This window comes from Dasypus novemcinctus, chromosome X (assembly GCF_030445035.2).
Source record: "Dasypus novemcinctus isolate mDasNov1 chromosome X, mDasNov1.1.hap2, whole genome shotgun sequence".
In the NCBI taxonomy this organism is placed as follows: domain Eukaryota; kingdom Metazoa; phylum Chordata; class Mammalia; order Cingulata; family Dasypodidae; genus Dasypus; species Dasypus novemcinctus.
The window spans coordinates 89583908-89601813 of NC_080704.1; the positions used below are offsets into that span (position 1 = coordinate 89583908).

The 17906-nt window shown below is 40.6% G+C and overlaps 1 pseudogene; it reads right to left on the reverse strand.

Annotated features, from left to right (window-relative positions):
• Positions 1–513: 513 nt before the first annotated feature.
• On the reverse strand, positions 514–1963 carry LOC101427135 (BTB/POZ domain-containing protein 1-like; annotated as a pseudogene).
• Positions 1964–17906: the final 15943 nt, after the last annotated feature.

Here is a 17906-nt window from a genome sequence, read left to right on the forward strand (position 1 = left end):
GGTATTTATTAGGCCTATTTTTAGCGCTATTTCAAATGCTAACAACCAGATATTTCTTCCCAGTTGTTTCAGTATTTTCTAACTCCAAATATAAAAAGTCAGTTTTCTTAATTCTCTGAAATTGCTTACTTGAGTTCATAGGAATTCTGTAGGAATAGTGACTCATCTCACCTCATCTAACCTTCAACAAGTTAAAACAATACCAAAACAAACCAGCTATATATATTGTGACTCTTTCAATTATAAAACTATCAAAAGATCATGAATTAGCTGATCTATGAAATTATACAAGAAAAAGCTGAAATAGCAGCTTTTTGTTTTTAAAAATTAAACCCATTCTCTTTTCACCCCAGGTTATAAGAAAATGGAAAATCTGCCTTTAAGTCATGCAGAGTAAGTCAACATTTTTCTATCTCCTCTAAGAAACGCAAATGTTTCTTAAAATGATAAATACTCATAACACTCAAACTATTTTTTGTGGCCAGTTTTTTTTAATGTCTTTGAGACTACAATATATGTTTCTATTTAGCCAAGATGTATTACAATGCTAACTTATGTATAAAATATTATTTCAGGTATTTGTCCATTTTCTATTGATGTGCCATTATTGTTGCCAGGGGAACTAAAGAAGAAAAAAACAGTCTTGCTAGCAGTAGGTATTTCATGCACTACTTTCTTCAATCCTTTTGTGCCACAGTGAGAATCTGGACCTTTAAGGGTTGCGCCGGCGGTGTAGCACACGTTAGGCAGGATCTCTATAGGTTCTTTGAAAATGACTCTGAATGTGTTAGAGGTCCCATCACAACTAATCCGGTATCGTTTTGTCACAAAGTTTTTTTTTCATATTCAGTGATCTGTATAGATAATCTGTGGGACCATGAATAGATCCGTATAAGCCAAATCCAACGACAGAAATTCTTCTATTAACTGTGAACCTGATTCGATCACTCATTCCACTGTAACCCCAACGGCTCTCTACTTGCTGGAATCTACTGATGCTGCATTCCTTCCCTCTGAGGCAGCATCTTGGTCGTCAGTGTAATCAACTTGGGGTTTAGGGTTGACGGTAAAATGAAGAAAGAGATTTACCACTTCACCATCTGACAAAATTCCAGATTGAGCAGGACCTGCTGCAAATTCCTCAATTGTCATCAATGGCAACCGAATTAAGGAACGTGCTTTTCCTAGAACTTTCTGTTTGTTTCCAAAAGCCACAGGCAATTGTTGTCCCTGACATTCAGCTTCTGCCCAGTGTGCACCAGCTCCAAAAAGTCGACTTTCTCGAATACTAAGTTTATCTCTTTCCAGAACTGCACAAAGTGAGTCTATATCAGTATCAGTAAACCCCTCTGCATTTATTGCATCCATTGTGCTTTTGTCTATCGTGTCCAGACAAAGACTAGCAAGCTGAGGTTCATCAAAATAATCGGGTCTAAGTAAGAAGCATAAAGGCATTATCTGCCCTAAGATGTTTGGTAAGAAATTCCACACAATGTGCTTCCAAGGCAGGGACTGCATATTTCTTAGCAATATAAAGAGTGATCATAACTGTTTCTGGACCAATTTGAACTTAATCTGAATATAGAAATCTCAGCAGCGCCAGGAAAGCGGCGGGCTCCACCTCCAGCAACTCCATCTCGGTCGACGTGGTGGCCAAGCCGCCGCTGAACAGGACGTCAAAGAAGGCGCTGCTCGCCGCCAGCACGAAGCGGTGGGCAGGGATGCGCTGCGGGCCCCGGCGGCGGCGGCGGCACCAGCGGCCCTTGCCCAGCACGAAGCGCACATCGCTCAGCAGCTCCGAGTTGAAGAGGAAGGCAAAGCGCTCCATCAGCGACGCCTTGGTCGCCTGCCAGTTGTAGAGCGGCTCCCTCCGCAGGGGCAGCAGGGGCCCCAGGGGGGACGGCGGCGAGCCCGGGGGGCCCTGCTCCTGCTCCCCCGGCGTGGCTGGCCTGACCGAAGCCATTCTCCAGTGGCACGGCCCCGCCGGCTACCGAGAGCACTTCCGCGGCGCCACCGCCATGGCCCAGGCCGCCCCGGAGCGACTCTTATTCTTTAAAAAGTGATATTTATTGGTTACCATAGGTCCTGAAGGTAGTAGGAGGGAGAAATAGAATAAATGGAACATAGGGAAATTTTAGGGCATTGAATTGTTCTGCATGATCTTGTAATAATGGGTACACTCCATTTTTTATTTCATCAAAATTTGTAAAAGCATATGGTCCAAAATGTAAATCATAATGTAAACTATCCACCATGTTCAGTATCATTGATTCAATATTTGTACATCAATCATAAAAAATGCACCACCCATATGTAAAGTATGATGAATAGATAACAGAGGAAAAGGGGGAGTGCATAGGGTATATGAGAATCCCCTATATTCTTTGTGGAAGAAAATCTCACTATATATACAAGACAACAGAACTTACAGTGATGAAAAACACATTGTCTAAAAAGGTTTTTTATTATTTACAAATTTTTAATTTTGTAATTTTTTATTTTATGTTACTTTTACAACTATAATTATTTCATTTTCTCATTTTTATTTGGTTATTTTCTACACTTCATCTTTGGAGATGTTTTGAATCACAGAAAGGTCACAACTGTGGCAGGGGAGGAACACTGGTGTGCATTGTCAGTAACTAGGGGATGCATGGGAGAGGGTTAATCTGGGGCATTTCTCTAAGGCAAATGAATGTTTTCAAGTGTGCATGGGGCATTGTCATGGTCGGTGGAGATCCACAGAATAACTGCAAGTATCAAATTCCCATCCTGGTGAGTTCTGATACATTTTCTAATTGGTCAGCTGGAATTCTGTGAGAACAGGGGAGGTGCCTAGTGAAGGAGGATGGACCATTGCTCCATGCCCTTGATATTGATGATTGTATTTATGAATCCTTTCTTTTGAAATTGAAACATAGCCTCGTATTATATGTTGCATAAGAGTTACCTCCTGAGGGCCTCCTTTTTGCTCAAATGTGGCCTCTTTCTAAACAAAACTCAGTATATAAATGCAAGACCTTTCCCCCATTGTGGGACATGACTCCTGGTTATAAACCTCCCTGACACCAAGGGATTATTACCAAGTGCCAACCAGCAATGCCCCTGGAAAAAGGCTTTGACCATAAGGGGAAACGGAAAATACAAATGGTTCTTATGGCTAAGAGATTTCACTGTCAGTTGGGAGGTCATTCCAGAGGTTACTCTCATGCACATCTTGGCAGGATCTCATTCACTTCCATAGAAATGTTGTCTCAAATAGCTGGGTTCCTAAGTTCTCTAGAGACATGCAGACACGATAGGCAGGTCAGACAGCATAGACATTTGCTGCTCTGCCAGTGAGCCTTACCTTGGAATTTATGCTCCCCTGTGGGACATAGTTGTACTCATTTGTTGTTTCCCTCCACATGGCTCTTCTGCCACTTCTATTTGAATATATAGTTAGTGCTATACTTGATAGGTGTATATCCAAGAGACTTAAATCTTTGGTCAGTCCATAGGCCAGTTGGGCCCTTACTCTGCACAGTTGCAAAACCTACTCTCTACGTCATTGGACTCACTCAGGGAAATAACAAGGTGATGATGATGGACAATGCCTGTCCCAAGGAACAGAAAAGCAAGAGAGTTCCATCCATCTGACCCATGGGATCTAAGCCCCCTCTCAATTAGAAGCACAGCAGGCATCACCATCCTAAAATCCTCAAGTTTGGTGAATGAACAATGGACTAAAGTAGACCTACTGTTATTCTACAATAGACTTATTGTGATTCTAGCAATGGAATAACATTTATTATTATTATTTTTTAAAGATTTATTTTATTTATTACTCTCCCCTTCCCCCCCCCCAGTTGTCTGTTTTCTGTGTCCATTTGCTGCGTGTTCTTCTTTGTCCACTTCTGTTGTTGTCAGTGGCATGGGAATCTGTGTTTCTTTTTGTTGTGTCATCTCTCCATGTGTGTAGTGCCATTGCTGGGCGGCTCTCCTTACGGGGCGCACTCTGCGCATGGGGCTCCCCTATGCAGGGGACACCCCTGCGTGGCACTGCACTTGAGCCAGCTCCACGTGGATCAAGGAGGCCCATGGTTTGAACCGTGGACCTCCCATGTGGTAGACGGACGCCCTAACTACTGGGCCAAGTCCGCTTCCCAACATTTATTACTGATGTGGGGCAGTTGACACTGGAGGTTCTGAGCGGAGGGAAAAGGAAAATAGGTGTAATATGGGGGCATTTTCAGGACATTTGATTTGTCCTGCACGATGTTGCAATGATAGATTCAGGCCATTATACATTTTGCCATAACTTACAAAATTATGTGGGACAAAGTGTAACCTATAATGTAAACTATAATCCACAGTTAGTGGCAATACTTCAATATATTGTTCATCAACTATAACAAATATACCACACTAATGAAGCATGTTGTCAATGTGGGGAAATGTGGGAAGGGGAGTGATTGAGGCATATGGGTTTCCTCTATATTTTTTATGTAGCATTAACACAATCTAAAGGTTCTTTAAAATAAATACATAAATACATAAATAAATAACTCAACCATTTATCTTTACAATAGACTAAAAATGTGTATCCAGCCTTAACACATTTAAATTCAGCACCTCAAGTTACAGCCCCTCCTATAATTAAAATGCTAATAGCAGGACTCATACAAGCATTGAGAATATGAGTTAAATGACAAGTAGCCTTACAGTCCAAATGGGGAGTAATAATAAACTGTTATTGTGTATGCCTCAAACCATACAAACTGGGAACATGAGATCACTTGGCCATGGTACAGGCCTATGCAGCCTCTCTGGTTGGGAATTCTAAACCCATGGGAAATAGGGATCACCCAAAACATTGTAATAAGACTACCGTTTATTTAAAAAAATGTCAGTAAAATCTTTTTTAATTATCCAAGTTCTCCTATTCCTGCTGGGGTTCTATGCATATCTATGTAAACTCTTCTTATGCATAAAATAGTTTTTGACATCATTAAAGAAAACTCAAAGAATTTAGAAGGGAAAAATATATGGTATTTAAAACCTTGTCATAAACCTCCCCTACCTGTTACTTTGTTGTCTACTTATTGTAATGTTACTTGTATGCTGTTGGCAACGAGGGACCACTATCAAATACCAACTGATGATGCAACTGGAAAAGGACCTTATATGGAAGATTCAATGCGGATCAGCAGAATATCAATGTCTACATAAAATAACATGACTTTAAAATGCTGTTTGACCTAAAGTAAGGGGGAAATGGAAAGGAGAAATGAGTTTATATGGCTACGAGTTTCTAAAAAAGAGTCTGGAGGCTGGCAGAAGGATTGCCCTCATGCACAACTGAGCAGAGTCAGAGAGACAGATAAAGCAGATACAACCCCCAGATATTGGTTCCTATGAAGGCTAAAGAGACCCATGAGAGTTATGGTCATGGCCGATGGGGTTGACTACCAGGGCAGATGGCCCCTCTTTGGAAACGGTGTTTATGTGTGATGAATCTGGACTCAGATGGGATCTCCCTTCATAAGGCTTTCATGCTAATGTGATAGAGGTGCAGTTAACGTTGGGGTTTAAGATAGATTTAGGGGATTTGAATCTCTGGACCGACAATGTGATAACCAGGTCCTGAGCCTCAACAGACTCCAGCACCTACAATATGATTTATTGGACTTACCACACTCAGCTAAGATGGAGTTGAAGAAGGACAATCACCACACCATGGAGCCTAGAGTGATTACAACCGAAAATGGGAGGATTGCATCCAGCATCCATGTGGAATCTGAGCCTCCTCTTGACATAGAGGTGCAATGGACACTACCAATCCAATGTCCACAAAGAAGAGGTGGCATTGGATTGGGAAAAGTGGACATGGTGGACGATGGGTGTGGGGAAAGGCAGGAAGAGATGAGAGGTGGAGGCGTCTTTGGGTCATGGAGCTGCCCTGGATGGTGCCTCAGAGGTAATCACTGGACATTGTAAATCCTCACAGGGCCCACTGGATGGAATGGAGGCGAGTATGGACCATGATGTGGACCATTGTCTATGAGGTGCAGAGGTGCCCAAAGATGTACTTACCAAATCCGATGGATATGTCATGATGATGGGAACGAGTGTTGTTGGGGGGGGAGAGGGTGGGGGGGGTGGGGATGAATGGGACCTCACATATATATTTTTAATGTAATATTATTACAAAGTCAATAAAAAAAAAAGAAAAAAAAAAAAAAAACCACATCATCAGTCCCTCCACCTCTTCTCAGTTGGAAATCAGGCTCTTTTAAAGATTTGGAGAAATAAACACTCTAAGGATTAACTTAAACCAAAATAGGAAGGACCCTACATGATATTATTAACCTTTCATTCTTCTCTTAATTGACAGGAAATCAAGCCCTGGGTTCATCATACTAGAGCAATACCTTACTACTAATCAGATATAGTTAATAAAGGATGTCCTGAGCTGGACACCGCACCTGAACATGAAGTGAAATATGAAATGGAGACAGTTAAGAAACTGCATTTCCTACTCAGGTAGGAAAAACTTCTACCAGATTCTCTTTCTTTCTCCTATAGACCCACCAATAACTAGCCCTGAGGGAAGATATCAATCCTTCCTCAAAACTGTCTTGAAAATTTTACAAAACTTCTACAATAGAACCAAGTGTTGGTATTGTGTAGATTCGCACATTGAATATCAGGTAATACCTGCACCAGATGTACTGTAGAATACTTCAGTTAATTTTCTCTGTAAAAGAAGCTGTCAGGAAAGCCTGCTTAAACAAAGCTCACTTAACTTGCCTATGCAGCACCTTAATGCTTCACACCTAATCATTACAAACTCCTAATGGAAAGTAATCCTATCATCCAAATATAGATCCATTGTTCAGTGCTTCCCTAAAACAAGGAGAAGTTTTCCTTTTTACATCATACTCTTTTGGCAGTTAAGCAAGAGAGACTGGAAAGAAGGTGTAAGAAATATAGCTTTCACCAGTAGCCTAAATCCAAAATTAGGAATATATTTTCTTTGTGGAAACTCTGCTTATCTATCCCTTCCACCATTTTAGAAAGCGGTTTGTAGTATTGAATATGTTTTCCCTGTGGTTTCCACAAAGAACACTAGCACCACCATACAATAACCATAACAATACAATTTTGTCCCAGAACAAAGAGAGTAACACATTTAATCCCTTTGTTTACCTTCTTAGGGATCACAGTATCCACTTGAACTGCAGCTGCATCCTTATACATAGCCACCAATCTCTCCAAAGAAGTGGGAATAGATATAGCCCAAATGGCAGATACTGTCTTAAAAGTGCAAAAACAAGTAAACTCCTTAGCCATGGTGGTGCTGCAAAACCACTGAGCACTTGACCTGCTAACAGCTGCACCAGGAGGAAAATGTTTATTCCCCCAAAAAGGAGTGCTGCTACTATGTAAAAAGCAAGCAAAATCTTTACGTGCATTGAGGAAATAAAGAAAAAAAGCCAATAACCTCATAACATGGGTAAATAATTTCTCCTTCTGGAATTCGTCTAGTTTCATTAAGTGGCTACTACCTTTAATCATTATCCTAATTCTCTTGGTGGTTGCACCTATACTCTTATCATGCATGCAACACTTCATCCAAAAGCAATTGCATTGGGAAAAGTGGACATGGTGGCTGATGGGTATGGGGAAAGGCAGGAAGAGATGAGAGGTGGAGGCGTCTTTGGGACATGGAGCTGCCCTGGATGGTGCTTCAGAGGCAATCACCGGACATTGTAAATCCTCACAGGGCCCACTGGATGGAATGGAGGAGAGTATGGGCCATGATGTGGACGATTGACTATGAGGTGCAGAGGTGCCCAAAGATGTACTTACCAAATCCAATGGATGTGTCATGATGATGGGAGGGAGTGTTGCTGGGGGGGGGGGGGGGGAGAGGTGGGGTGGGGGGTGGGGTTGAATGGGACCTCACATATATATTTTTAATGTAATATTATTACAAAGTCAATAAAAAAAAAGAAAAAGAAAAAAAACAAAAGCAATTGCAGACTCTAACAGACCAACTTTTCTTCCTCAGACCATCTTCTTACTATAACTACTTAAGAGATTCATATCAACACCGGTAGTGTCAGCAGGAAGTAGTTACAGAAGATTTGAGCTTTGCCCCTTTCTTCTGTGATAATGATATCACCAAAAAACTCAAAGGAGGGAATTGATGGATGTAGGGTGACCTAATATGTGAAAGTAATTTTTTGTTCTCCTTTCTGTCCATGTTGCTAGGATACAAAGAAAATAATTATATGTAAATTAGAAAGTAATGAGATGCAACCCTCTCTTGGTGCCAAAATCAATTTCCTGTAGTCAAGAATATCCTGTTGAAGCAATTAAGTATGAAACTAGCTACAACTGGTTGGCCAGACATGTGCAGAAGCACCTGGCTGCCCTCACTTCAACGTGCTAATTATCATATTAAAATTCTTACCCAGGGGTGGAGTTATCTGCACATCATTTTTATCATGCAATATATGTGCAAACATGATTTCCTGAGCATACTAATCATAAATTATATAATTTGCTGTATTAGTCAAAGGGGTGCTGATGCAAAATACCAGAAATTGGTTGGTTTTTATAAAGGGTATTTAAATTGGGGTAGGATTACCCCAGGCCATAAAACATAATTTACTTCCCTCACCAAAGTCTATTTGGAGCAAGATGCCTGCCAACATTTGTGAGGCTTCAGTCTTCCTGGGTTCCTAAGTTCCTGGGGCTTGCTTTACTTTGGCTTCAAGGTTCCTTCCTTCCTTGTGCTGGCTTCTGTTTCCTCTGTGTGTTGACTTCCCAGGGCTCCAGTTTAAGTCTTCAGCATCAAACTCCAAAATCAAAACTCCAACATTAAAAACCCCAACTCTGTTCTTCACCATACCTTTTATCTGTGAGTCCCCACCCACCAAGGGCCCTAATCATAACTCAGTCATGCCCAGGTACAGATCAGACTACAAGCATAATCCAATATTTCTTTTTGGAATTCATGAATTATATCAAACAGCTACACTAGCTATGTATATTTATCCATATGTAGCAAAGATAATACATAATGAAAGTAAATGCTAAGTAGAAATGTAGATATTTAATCAAGAGTGAAACTGCAGCACGGGGAGTCAGATCTGAGTTGCTTTAGATGGACCTTAGCTCCTGTCTGCAGACAGAAAAATGTAAGTTCTACCTAACTCTTGTATTAATTTATTTTCTCTACATCTCTGGTTACCCCCAAATGCCCAGCTTTGGGGCCTAACAGTGGCAAAAAGAATAGTAAAAGAAATAATGACAGAGGATTCCCAAACTTAGCAAAAGACATGAATATGCACATCCAAGATGTTGGGAGAACACCAAACAAGACGAACTCGAATAAAAATACACCTCATCTTATATTGATCTCACTATTAAATACAAAGGATTAGGAGAGAGTTCTGAAAGCTGTAAGAGAAAAACAGTGTTTCATAAAATAGGGTCACAATTACATTGAGTGCTGATTTCTAGTCAGAAATCTTGGAGTCAAAAAGACAATGGGTTGAAATACTTAAAATGTTGAAAGATGTTGCGGTGCCGTCCAGCGGCTCCACTCCCAAAGAGGTAAGGACGAACAGAGCAAGACAACACACAGTAACCACTCTGGAGATGCAGTCTGGTGGTGCAGGTCTGATTTATTGAGGAAGTGTAGTAGCTTTTATAGACCATGAGGCAACGTGCAAGCAGCTTACTGGCTATGCTAATTTAGCAAGGCTGATTGGTTCATGCGCTCTAGTTGCTGGGGGTAAGGCAGATTTCCGAAGGACATGCCCGGGCATGTCCGCCGCATGCCTTGGCACCATCTTTTGGGTGGAACCCCAAAGGCCTTATACTTAGGTTTTCCTACATCTAAAAAGGCGTCGGCGGCTTGCCCACAGAAAGAAACAATTTCCAGCCAAGATTTTATATATGCTGGGGCTATGCCTCAAAAATAATGGAAAGATTCAGACATTCTCAGATAAATAAACCTGAGGGACTTCATGACCATTAGTCCAGCCCTACAAGCAATACTAAAGGGTGTTCTTCAGATTAAAGGGAAAGCAGAATAATAGATACTGATTCAAAATGGCATAAAGAAATAAAGGCATGTGATAAAGGTAACCATTTGGGTAATTATAAATGCCAATATTATTATACTGTATTGTTTTTTTTACAGAACTCCACTTCTTACTTCCTACAGGGTAAAAATGAAAATATATAAAAATCAATGATATAGCTATGGTTTTAGACATACAATGTACAAAGATTGAAGCAGTAACTGTTGCAAAAACTGTGACGAGAAGAAGGGGGTAAAGGAAAAGTTTACATTAATACTACTAAAATTAAGTTGGTATCAAGCCGAATATGTCTGTTACATATTTAGGATTTCCAATTTTATCACCAGTATAAAAACAAGGAAAATAGATAAAAATATATCCAGCTAGGAATGAGAAGACACTCAATATGCTAAAACACAAGAAGGAAATTTTTTTTAAAAAGTAGGAAAGGAGCAAGGTGATGGTACAGTAGGGAGATCTAAGAGTCAGCTCTTGTAAGTCATCTTACAACACAGCTAATAATGAACCAGAAGATGTCTAACTCACCTATTTGGGGGAATCCAGAGACCAGAAGAACACTACACCATCCAGGGAAGAGTGGAAAGAGGAGTCTGACAATCTGCAGTGAAAAATCATAAGTAGATCCATCAACACTGTGGTGGCTGGTGCCTATGCCCCACTAGCATAATGGGACAACTTATGAGCCACTCCCTGGTTATAATTGGAAACTCAGTCTACTAAAAACAGGGGAATGGGACATTGCCAGATACAGACTTCAGATACTGATTGGCAAATTTGGTTAACTAGATTTCAATTCTGAGTACTGTAAACCTTTTAACCTGCCAAAGTCAGAAAGAAGCCAGCAGTCTCCATTTTAATCATGCCCTAAGCAGAAGTGGAAGTGGGGTCCTTTGATAAACAGTGACATTGACTCAAACCCCACCCCTGGAAGGGAAGAGAGAGGATTGAAATTTGATCAAGTATTGGAAGAAATGCCCAGCACAGAAAGGTGTTCCCAGTCACTGTTCTGATCCTGCTGCAGCAGGAGAGGTAGGTGGACTGAGTTTTAACTGCTTCTAAGGAGCAATGAAGTCAGATTCAGCCAGCCTAGATCAGAAGACAGCCGTGGCACATTTTCCAGCACTTGCACAAGTTGGGGAGGAAGTGAGCTAAGGTTTGAGTAGTTTTCTGGAGGAATACAGATAGCTTAAAACTTCCCAGCACAGAAAGATATCTCCAGCCACTGCACTTAGTCTGTCACCAGAAGGAGGGGAACATGATTGGACTTTGATCTACTTCTTGAGAAAAGATAGAAAGGTTAAACCCACACAGCCCCAAAAGTAAGTGGCAATCTCTATCTCAACACTGCTTCTAGGAGAGGAGGGCCTGGCAGAGTAGGAAACAATGCATTGAAGGTGGCTCATTCACAGACAAGAATTTATATTAGGCAAAATTGCCCTTCAAAAATAAAGCACAGATTAAGATAGTCACAGGTAAACAGAAACTGAAGAATTCATTAGCAGGAGACCTGTCCTACATAAACTACTTAAAGGAGTGCTGAAGGCTAAAAGGAAAAGGCAGAAAAGGGAGCCTCAGAAAAGGATCTAGTAATTAAGATTATCATAAAAAGTAACTAAAAGTGTAAAATGAGTGCTATAATTAAAATATGATGTAAGCAACCAAAGGAAAAAGCCAGTGAAGCAAATAGTGTTTTTTACAGTAATAATATTGACTATTAGTGGATTTAGTTACCCAATCAAAAGACACAGGATGGAAGAATGGATAAAAAAATTATTAGATGAAGTTTAAAAGAGACTCCATTTAGATGCAAGGATACAAATAGGTTGATAGTGAATGGGTGGACAAAGATGTTTCACACACACAGAAACAAACAAAAAAAGCCAAAGTACATATACTGACATCAGATAAGATAGACTTTATTATTTTTTTAAAAGATTTATTTTATTTATTTATTTATCTCCCCTTTACGCCCACCCCAGCTGTTTGTTCTCTGTGTCTATTTGCTGTGTCTTCTTTGTCCGCTTCTGTTGTTGTCAGCGGCATGGGAATCTGTATTTTTCTTTGTTGCGTCATCTTGTGTCAACTCTCTGTGTGGGCAGCACCATTCTTAGGCAGGCTGCACTTTCTTTCATGTTGGGTGGCTCTCCTTACAGGGTGCACTCCTTGCACCATGGAGCTCCCCTACACAGGGACACCCCTGCATGGCAGGGCACTCCTTGCACGCATCAGCACTGCATGTGGGCCAGCTCCACATGGGTCAAGGAGGCCCAGGGTTTGAACCGCAGACCTCCCATGTGGTAGACAGATGCCCTAACTGCTGGGCCAAGTCCGCTTCCCAGATAAGATAGACTTTAAAAGCAAATCTGAGAGAATAACGTCTCTATGAATATTAGTGTGAATATATAAGTTTGTGTCCTTGTTTAGTTCTTCTGGGTATATATCCAGCAGTAGAAATGTTGGATCATATGGAAAATCTATAGCTAGTTTTTGAGGAACTGCCAAACTGTTCTCCAGAATGGCTGGATCCTTTAACATTCCCACCAGCAGTGGATGAAGTTTCCCATTCCTCCACATCCTCTCCAACACTTGTAGTCCCCTGTTTTTTAATAGTCACCAGTCTAATGGGTGTAAGATGGTATCTCATTGTAGTTTTGATTTGCATTTCTCTAATAGCTAGTGATTTTGTGCATCTTTTCATGTGCTTTTTAGCTATTTGTATTTCTTCTTTGGAGAAGTATCCATTCAAGACCCTTGCCAATTTTTTGAATGGATATTTGTCTTTATTTTCAAGACAGGATTTCTTTATACATGTAGGATATCCAGCTCCTATCAGGTGTATGGTTACCAAATATTTTCTCCCATTGGAAAGGATGTCTTTTCACTTCTTTGATAAAATCCTTTGAGATGCGAAAGAATTTAATTTTGAGGAGGTCCCATTTGTCTATTTTTTTTCTTTCACTGCTTGTGCCTTGGGTGTGAAATTCATGAAACAGTTTCCTGTTACAAGGTCTTGTAGATGCTTCCTTACATTGTCTTCTGAGGTCTTTATGGTCTTGGTTCTTACATTTAGATTTTTGGTTCACCTTGAGTTGATTTTTGTATAAGGTGTGAGATGGTAATCCTCTCTCATTCTTTTGCATATGGATATCCAATTCTTCAAGCACCACTTGTTGAAGAGGACAGTCACACCCAATTGAGTGGGTTTGTTGGCCATGTCAAATATCAGATGATTGTATATTGCAAGGATCTATATCAGAAATCTCAATTTGGTTCCATTGGTCAGCATGTCTATCCTCATGCTAATACCATGCTGTTTTAACCACCATAGCTTTGTAGTATGGTTTAAAGTCAGGTAGTGTGATTCCTCCACTTTCATTTTTCTTTTCAATATGTCTTTTGCTATTTGGGACCTCTTTCCCAAGAGTTGGGCTGTTAGTTGTTAGCTCTGCTGACCTGATGGAGGTGCACCTTAGAGGGTGCTGCAAGTGCTCCAACAGGCACCAGGCCTCTTGCTGTTCTGAGAGTCCTAAGGAAGAAGTTTTTCTCTTTGTTAGGGAGAGGGGGTTGGGGCATGATTAATGGGTCAGCCTCAGCAGACTTGCAACACCTACTCTCTGAATCATTGGACTTACCTAGGTCAGCTAACAGGGGGATAAGGGTGGTCAACCACCACACCAGGGAACAGAAAGAGTCTACAACTGCTAGCAGGAGAAGCCCATATATCAGCCATGTGTGATCTAAGGCCTCTCTTGATTTAGACGTGGAGTGGGCATCACCATCCAAAGGTCCTCAGGATGGAGGAATAAAATATGAATTAGGGTGGACTTACAGGTATTCTACTATAGAAGTACTGTGACTCTAGTAATGGAAGAAATTGTACCATTGATGTGGAGACAGTGGTGAAGGGAGTTGCTGAGGGCAGGGAGAGGGAAGAAGAGGTGTGATATCAGGGCATTTTCAGAACTTGGAGTCCAGAATGATACTTTAGGGACAGATGCAGGAAGTTATATATCCTGCCATAACCCACTAAATGGACTGGAGGAGAGTGTAAACTGTGCAGTGTAGCAGTGCTCCAAAATGTATTTATCAAATGCAATGAATATGCCACACTGATGAAAGAGATTGTTGATGTGGGAAGAGTGGGGGTGTGGGTAGTGGGGTATATGGGAGCCTCATATTTTTTAGTGTAGCATTTTGTGTGATCTATGTATCTCTAAGAAAAGAGAACAATTTCATTTTCAAAAAACTAAAAAATACAAGCAAATCTGGTGAAACAGATGTGGTTCAAGTGATAAGGCCTCCACCTACCATATGGGATGTCCTTTGTTCAATCCCTGGTGTCACCTGGTGAAAAAAAAGAAGAGGAAACATGCCTGCGTGGTGAGCCAGGGCCCACGTGGTGAACTGAGTACCCACATGGTGAGCCGAGTATCCATGTGGTGAGCTGAGTGCCCACATGGGTGCCTGTGTGGTGAGACAGTGCCCATGTAATAATTCAAATGCCTGCATGGTGAGCCAGTGCCCACATAGTGAGACAGTGACTGTATGGTGAGCCAAGTGCCCACATGAATGCCCATGTGGTGAGCCAAGTGCTGGTATGGTGAGCTAATGCCTGCATGGTGGACCTCCGTCTGTGTGGTGAGCAAGTGCCCACACAAGCCCATCATGTAGCAAGTTGATGACATAGCAAGAAGGAGACAAAGGGGAGTGTCAAAGTGGAGCACAGCAGAGACCATCAACTGAGGTGGTGCAATTGACAGGGAACCTCTCTTGAATCAGAGGTCCCCAGGATTGAATCCTGGTGAATCCTAGAGGATAAATATGAGAAGAGAAGACAAAAAGAAGTAGATACAGAAGATCACAGAGTGAATGGACACAGACAGCAAAAAAGCAGGGTGGGGGAGGTGGAGGGGAAGAAAAAAATAAAATCTGTTATTTCAAACAAGGAAGGACATTATATGTTAATAAAATGGTCACTCCATCAGGAAGAAATAATCATAAATATCTAGGCACATAATCAGAATTCTCAGAAAATATATGAGGCAAACATGGACAAAACTTAAGGGAAAAATAGATGTCTCCACAAAAATAGTTGGAGACTTCAATACACCACTCTAATCATTGGGTAAAACATCTGGACAGAGGATCAAATAAGAAAAAGAGAGCATGAATAATATGATCAATGAACTAGACATAATAAACTAAAATGGCAGGGTATACATTCTTCTCAAGAGCTCATGGGTCTTTCTCCAGGATAGATCATATGTTGGGTCATGAAATAAGACCCAATAAATGTAAAAGGATTGAAATTATACTAAGTATTTTCTGTTATCATAATGGAATGAAGTTGGAAATTAATATATAGAGGTTAATAAGCCAACAACAAATAATCAGTGGGTCAAAGCAGAAATTGAAAGAGAAATCAGTAAATATCTCAAGATAAATGAAAATGAGAAAAAAACATGTCAAAATCTGGGATTTTTCCATTTCTTCCTCAGTGTCTTACCTTTTTTTTTCATTATGTCTTCAAAGAAATTTTAGGTCACAGTAGTCACATAAAGAATGTAGGTGACTCCCATATACCCAACATCCTCGCCCTTTTCTCCTTTCCCTATTAATGATCTTTTTATGTGTAGGTGTTACATTTGTTACAACTGATATACAAATAATGAAACATAGCTACTAACCATGGTCATTAGTTTACATTATGGTTTATATTTTAGACCATATACTTTATAAATTTTTGGTGAAATTTAACATGAGCTATATCAATCTTTGCATGAACATGCAGAACACTTCCTTTGCCCCATAATTACCCCCTCTTCCATCTATCCTAATACTCCCTCCCCATCCTCTCGAGGCCCAAAATGACAACTAGGCTTCACTACTTTAAGAGCAAGATTCACAAATTCTTAAAACAGTGCTGAGGGATTGACACACTAGTCTGTCCTCCCCTATTTGGAGCCAACCACGATCTCAAGAGACACCCTCCCCTCTGCTTGAGCACATTGAGCCTCCCCAGGATGGGAGTAAAACACCTTCCCATTCATTCATTGTATGGTTCTCCACTCACAGATATAACATGTATTAAAGTGATGAAAGGCAAAACATCAAAAATTTTTGAAAATATTTTTCGTTTTCAATAACCAATTTTTTTACTTCATTTTAGTTTTTCTAAATTATTATGTATTTTATTTCTAATGTATCTTATTTCTACCTTATTATGTATGTTATCTATTTTATTATGTAATGATAGTTATACATGTCATTACTTTTTCACTTTCCTACTAATTGAATTTGGCAATATACTAGTCTTCATTTTTTGAAGAAGTGTTAGATTACAAGAGGAGTTCAACTACGGTAGGGGAGGAACATTGGTTTGGGGAGTCATTGATGGGGGATGGATGGGAAAGAATGTGCCTTGGCATGCATATAGGGCATATAGATAAGTTTGGATGTTCACTGGGTATTGACACAGTGGATAGAGATTCACACAACATTTGAGGGAGGCCTGGGTTCCCATCCTGGGAAGCCCTGCTCTATTCTGCAATGGAAAGACAGCAATCCCCAAAGTACCAGGGAAGTGACCAGTGTTAACAGTCTAATGATGAGCTCTTGATACTGATCACTATGCTTATGACAATTTTGTGCTTGAAATTTCAACATGGCCTAATATTGCAGGGTACCTAAGAGTTACCTCCTGAGAGCCTCCATGTTGCTCAAATGTGGCCACTCTCTAAGCCAAACTCAGCATATTAAATGCATTACTTTTTCAATTGCATGGGACATGACTCCCAAGGATAATCCTCCCTGGCTCTAAGGGATTACTACCAAGTGCCAGCTGATGACGAAACTTGAAAAAGACCTTGAATAAAAAGGGGAAGTGGTAAAGACAAATGAGTTTACATGACTAAGAGACTTCACAGTGAATCAGAAGGTCGTCAAAGGGGTTGCACTTAAGCACATCACAGCAAGACCTCATAGAGGGCCAAAGAAGATACTACCTACAAATAGTGATGTTCCTGAGGGCTATGGAGACACCCAGATTCTATGGTCGTGGCAGATGGCTTGAGTTTGGTGCTGTTCCAGTGGGCTTGACTTTGAAATTTTAACTCCTAAATGTGATCAGTTGGCCTCAGATATAACTTCTCTACACATACTTCTTCTGTCCCTTTTATTGAATCTGTGGTTGATGTATGTCCAGGAGACTTAAATCTCTGGGCTGTCAATGTGCCAGCTGGGCATTTATCCTCAATGGAGTTGCTACATATACACTCCAGAGCATTGGATTTACCCAGGTCAGAAAACAAGATGAGGATGGTCAACCACACAACAAGGAAAGGAGAGAGTCTACAATGCAAGCAGGAGAATTCCATCCATCAACCATGTGGGATCAAAGTCCCCTCTCAACTGAGAGGTGGAGGGGTATCACTATACTAGAGTCCTCAGGACTGGGGAATAAAACATGGACTAGAGTGGACTTACTGATATTCTACCATAGAATTATTGTGACTCTAGCAATGGAAGAAATTATATCATTGATGAGAAGACAGTGGACACTGGAGTTGCTTAAGGCAGAGAGAGGGAAAAGAGGTGTAATATGGGGACATTTTCAGCATTTGGATTTGTCCTGAATGATATTGTAGTGACAGATGCAGTACATTATATATCCTGCCATAACCCACTGAATGGACTGAGAGAGAGTGTATCCTGCAATTTAAACTATAATCCATGTTTTTCAGCAGTGCTCCAAAATGTATTCATCAAATTTAATGAATGTACCACATTAATAAAAGAAGTTGT